Genomic DNA, 6,000 nt, shown 5'->3' with positions numbered 1-6,000 from the left:
CCTCTCTCCTGCCAGTTAATTTCAGACTTTCTAAGGGCAAGACTGGATGACCAGTAATGAAGTGTATGTCTACAGCTGGGGAGGTGAATGAACATAAGGTATCTCTGGAGCTGCATTTGTGACTGGATAGGTCATTGAAGGACTGAACATCTTCTTCACTTCTCTGTGAAGGACAGATCTCACTCCTCCTTGGACTAGGCTCTCAGTACTCCTAGCCTGTGTTGCCCTGGATATGTCTGAGTGCTCTCTGTCCTCATTGCTGCTGGATCCCAGGCTCTCAGCATCCACACTGGAAGAGCAGAGATTGAGATGTGAGGACAGACTCAGCTATCCCACCTGCACCTGATCTGTACAGATTATATGACTAGGATTGGCAGTCATACAAGTGCTATGTATGTTGGGCCACATTTGCCACCAGGGAGCTTTTGGTGAGGAGGTTTCACTCCATGGCCTTGCGGCTTACAAAAGGCTTAATCCAAAAAGAGGTCTTAAAACCATGGTCCACCCACAGAGTGGACAGCTGCTCTGTTCCCACAGCAGCTCAAGCTCCTACTGTGGACTGCCAGGTCATTTTGCAAGATGAAAGGGCTGGAATGGAGCTGGCTTCCTCTGCCCTCAACTCTAGTATGTGTCTCTGATTCTTTCCAAACATGTCCTGGTCTCACCAGGCCATTTTTGTTCCAGAGAATTGCAAATCAGCTGCCGCACAGAGGAGAAAGCAGTGCCCAAGAACCTGACAGAGCTGCTCCATGGGCATCTACAAATGGTGTTGGCAGAGTTGCAGAACAAACCTGTCTTTTAAAAATCAACCTGGTACCAGTGCTTTCTTACCAGCAACCTGTTTTTCTAATCTGACACCAATTGTCTGGACCAGAACAACATGTTTTAAGAGTCAGTCAAAAAAACATCTGACAGAAGGGGTATAAGGTGACTGGCCCTGAAGCAGGACTAAATAACCTCATGATAGCTCCATAACAACACCTCCTTAACTGCCTGTGATTCTAATATGTGACCAAATTAGAGTGCAGACTCTCCAGTCACACAGATCTTTGTGCTACCAGACTAACAAAAAGATAAACGTCTCTCTCCAACACTGAAATTTTGCTCACACTTAACATGTAGCAGGAACTCTTAGTGATTTCCACCATAACCCTGTAACAGTAAGCATGACATCATAAGCACCATTTTCCAGGTCACCATGGAAGGCAAAATGACCTTCAGGGATGCAGATGCAGGACACCAGTTGGGTCCCAAATCTCATGTCAACAGAGCAAATCAGAGAGCCTTTAATCAAATGGGTCCACATTTCAACAGGCCAGCCCCATCTTTTGGGTTGACTGAAGCAAGGAAAATAAACCAGGAAGAGTCAGAACAGCATGGTCCCAGGCCAGCAGGGGTAAATTACCTGCCTTGTGGTATCTCCCCCAGTTCTGCTCTCTTTGGCTGTCCTGTGCCCAGCAGCTGGCTGACTGAGTATCCATCCCTCTCCTATGGGCCAGCACCACGTGTCTAGGTTGGAACATTATTCTCCAGTTCTAGGAAATTGGATTAAGGGTCAGAGAACACTGACTGCTATTTACCTTTGATTAAAACCAGCCCTCCTCCCTCCTGGGCTAGAGAGTCCAATGTTGCTGTTATTTACTCTGCTGCCAAACCTGGAGTTCAATCCCTGCCCTGCGGCACTCAATAAAAGTCAGCGCAGAGGTACGGGTGGGTGTGCAGCAGGCAAGCAGACAGGGCTGTGTGGGTGGAAAGGGAGTGATTATCCAGGCCACTAAGTCCAGTTGATTTCTTTTGCAGTCAGGCTCTGGCTCAGCAAGGATAGGGGTGCTGACACTGCCTGTTCCTGTGGCTTACAGTGCTGATAGGAATCCAGCCTCAGTGATCCCAAGAAAGCCCCATTTGTCCCTATGCCTGTCTCTGGTCTTCTCCCCTCACTGAATCCCCACTTTCACACAGCTCCCCTTTTTCTTTGTCCTTCTCTTTCTCTCTTCCCTCAGTCTCCACCTTCACCTTCAGCCTCCCTTCCCCACCATGAACTCCCTGCCTCTCCTTTCTGCCTTTTCTTCTGTTCTGCTCCCACTCCTTCCCACTCTCTCCCCCCACCTCTGTTTCTCATTCCCCTCATTCTCCTCCTTCCCTCTCCCCCACCCTCCATGCCGCTATTCCAGGACAATAGAGCAGATGGCAGGCTGTTTGTTTTATATGTCCCCCTTGGAAAATCAGCTCAGCTGTTGAATCTGCGACTTTTGCTAAAAACAGACACCGTCCAACACTAACTGAATGCTGGGGGAAAGGGAGGGGAGTATGGAGGGGCCCTGCTCTCTCTACCAGCCATACCAAGACCTTGTCTGTCCGCACCTTACATCATGCCTTTGGGAAACAGACCTGTCCAGGAACCCAGAAAAGAGCATTCTCCCCTGCAAACTAGAAAAAACACCATCACAACCAGAGAGAGCTTGGCCAGCATCTGCAGTCAGCCTTGCTCCAGCCAAAGCTGATAGTGATATGGGAAAGGTGGGGCAGTGTGAAAGGGGCAGATTCTTTACAGCACATCCATCCTGCTTGTTGCCCCAGTATGCTGCTTCTCTGAGTGATCATGAAAGCTGAGTTATGCACAGTATGCTCAGGCAGAAGACACGCTGCACAGAGTAGAGGCTGATGCTCTTTCCAAGTACCATGGCTCTTCCTATGCTATTGGAGTAGCCATGAGGCACGTCATAAGCCAGAAGCCAGCACTGAGTGTGTGGGTAGGGGAAGACAGTCCTTGCCTCTTTCTTTCCAGCTTTCCCCTCTTTTTGTTGAACCCCTAAGCCTCAATGTACCTGTCTTCAGGCCAGCATGATTTGTCAGCACAGCTATGAAGAGGATGCAGATTTTGTTCCAGTTCTTTCTCTTACCCAAGCCACTTTCTTCATTCCTCACCCCACCCTTCCCATGTGCCTATATCAAACATCCTTCAGATCCATTACTTCATGGTATTTCTGGGTGGAGAGAAGTCTCTGCTTCTGAATTCTGCCCCTCCATGGCCCAAACACCATCTTGTTGCCCTTGCTTAGACATGGCAATACTGTCTCATCAATCCTGTAAGCCTTCCCCTCCTTCCTTTTAACGGTAGGGTTGGACTTGATGATCCTTGAGGTCTCTTCCAACCCAGCTGATTCTATGATTCCCCACCCTATCTCTGCTTGTAAGGAAGCAAGGTAGGCACCCTGTACAGCATGAAGTACAAGCTGGCCTTGGCTCAAAACAAGGGCTGCTGGATTCCCTGCCAGTGCAAATGCTGGATGTTTCATCACATATCCTCCATCCGATACACCATGGCCAAAGGCACCAGCTGCAGATTCTCTCTGTGCCCCACTTCTGGGGGTGGGATGGGGAAAGCAGAGTTTCAGAATAGCATCATCTCTCCCCATCCAATTGCCCTGTTTTGTTGCACTTCTTTTTCCTACACTGCCAGAATCAACACTGTCTTCTTTTTGAGCAGTAGAAGAAGGGTCAGGGCCAGCAAATCAATGTACAAAGCACCCAGTTTAATTTGCTCTTTAAGTTCACTGTGAATCAGATGCAGGTTACAACAAAATCAAATGAGGCTTGAGTGAGGCACAGGCAGATGTAAAATCTGAAGAGGCTCCTTAGCCTTGCAAAATCCTGGAAGGCAATTTAAACACAAGAGATAGGCAAGGAGCCCATTCTTGGGGTCTGCAATAATCACCCGCAGTTCAAACAGGGACAGAGATGAGTTCACAGCTTTCTCAGAGCCCAAGCTGGATCAAACAGGAAGTGAAAAAAATCTCAGACTGTCAAGGAACAGCCTCAAAAACGCAATGCCATCTCAGCAACAACAGCTCAGCTCTGCACTCTTTTAACCTCACAGGAATTTGGGCAGAAAGTCTACAGGAAAAATTCCTGCGTCAGCTGGTGAGAACAGGCACAGTTATTTGTACATTTATGATCCTGCTCTTTCTCCTGGTCTTGCTTATGCCCATGGTAATACTCCATCCTCTTCAGTGCAGCTATATGCTGACCAGTAGTTGGGACAGAAGAAAGTCCCAGTTAGTATGAGGTTCGATCTCTGGCACCAACTGCTAGCAGGTTCCCCAAGGAAGAACATAAGGATGGTCCATGCCTCTCTCTGACCATGCAGTTACCAAATGGACCAGTCACTCACCCTCCTTCAGCTTTGTAACCATCCTAGTAGTGTGTGCAGCCAGCTGTCTAGTGAGGTTTTTCAGGGATTGAAGACAAAGAAAATTAAATAAATTAATGAAAATAGCTACCAGCTCCACTCTGGACTGTCTGAAAAGCCTTCATTGTAAACAAAAGCAGAGGAAGTATTGAAATTAAGAAGCTAGATTTGCCGTAAGGAATTGACTATCACATTGATGAAAAGACATTGACTTATCTGGAGTGTTACTTAAACAAAACCAAAACCAAAACCAAACCCCAAACTAAAAAGAGGTCAGGGTGAACCAAATTGATCTCACTTCTTGCAGGGTGAACTCTGACAGGCTGGCACTGGTGCACTGCAGTTCTCCTGGTCCAGAGCTGGTGGACCAAGCAAAACCCTCTTTCCTGCTGTTGCTGGGCAGCTCCCAAACAGCACTTTCAGTGGACAGCTGGAATTCCCATGCTCTCCTCCAAGGCCCTGCTTGGTGGTTTCTTTCTTTCCAATCTCCTTTCTTCCTGTTCCTATTTCTCATCTTTTGGCTTCTGTCTAATAAACTGCTCATCTTTTGAAGACTGCTTCTTTAGCAAGAAGCCTGGGGAGAGAGCTGAAGGCTGCAATTTGGGTACGAGTTGGGTAAATCCCACAGTGGCTTAGAAATCTGTTTTTATTCAGCAGCAGAGCTGTTAAGAGGAGTTGGCACCAGAGACAGAAGCATTGTCTGGTGTTGCTGTTCTTCTCTCTCCCCTTCAAGTCTTTAGCAACAACTGCAGTTTCCCACCTATTTCAACTAACTTCTTTTCCCCCTAAAGAAAGGAGAGTCATTAGCATTTTTTGCACTGTCAAATAGAGGTTTTCTTACAAAAAATTCTTCACGCTAAGGGGAAAGTGAAGAAAAGATATTGTTAACATGAAAGCCTCACTTAATATTTTACATTTCAAATACTGTAACTGCTTTTTTTTTTTCTCCTCCTTCTCCTTTTTCTGAATTTTCAGTATACAGCTTAAACATCATTAATAGTGTTGGTTGCTATGGTGTTGGACAGGCTGAGGTCTCTGTACTTGAAACCTTGAGCTACACTTAATGTTGTACAACAGCAGGGTCATGCCAACACCTTTGACTTTGACCCCATTATTCCGAGTGAAATATAAAGACCATGTCTCCATTCCATTTCGTTCTTGGGAGAGAGGGTTTTTTTCCCCTGCAATGAGAAAAGGAAGAGTGTGCTAGAGAAAGATACAGGTATAAAAAAAGAAAAGAAAGAAAATAGAAATGTAATAGACCCAGCAGAACCTTTCCAAAATCATTGTTACATCAAAAAAACAGGAAAGTAGATAAAAAAAGACAGTCCCCTGAAAAGTTTCACATGAGATTGTTTCTCATTTTCCCAAGCAGCTAAACATTTTAATAAACTAGGAAAATGAGACTGTAAAACCATAGCATCTGACAGCAAGCCCCAGGGGTAGGAACCGTTCCTGAAACTAATTTTAACTCATGTTTTAACGTTGATCAGATTTCATGTGGTGAATGTCCCATTAAGCTGTCTCTCTGTTCTTAGAGAAAACCTGGTTTCTTTTGTCAACTCTGAGAAGCTATTTTCTTTCCAGTGTATTGTCGTCACAGGCATAACAGGACTTTTCTGTTGTTCATTTCTCTACAGCTCAAGCAATGCCCTGCCTCAGACATCTTCTCATCTGTTCTCAGTTTCCTTATGAGACAAGACATTTTCCACAGAAGAGGCATTTAACCAGTCCAGCAACGAAGCTCACTCTTAAATGGGTCCCCATGCAGACACCCAAGTACTCAACCCATTTAACATCTGATCTTCACC

Source organism: Acanthisitta chloris, unplaced genomic scaffold (genome assembly GCF_000695815.1).
Source record: "Acanthisitta chloris isolate BGI_N310 unplaced genomic scaffold, ASM69581v1 scaffold18980, whole genome shotgun sequence".
Classification (NCBI taxonomy): Eukaryota; Metazoa; Chordata; class Aves; order Passeriformes; family Acanthisittidae; genus Acanthisitta; species Acanthisitta chloris.
The sequence above is the reverse complement of the archived record's forward strand: the minus strand, read 5'-3'. Positions refer to the sequence as shown.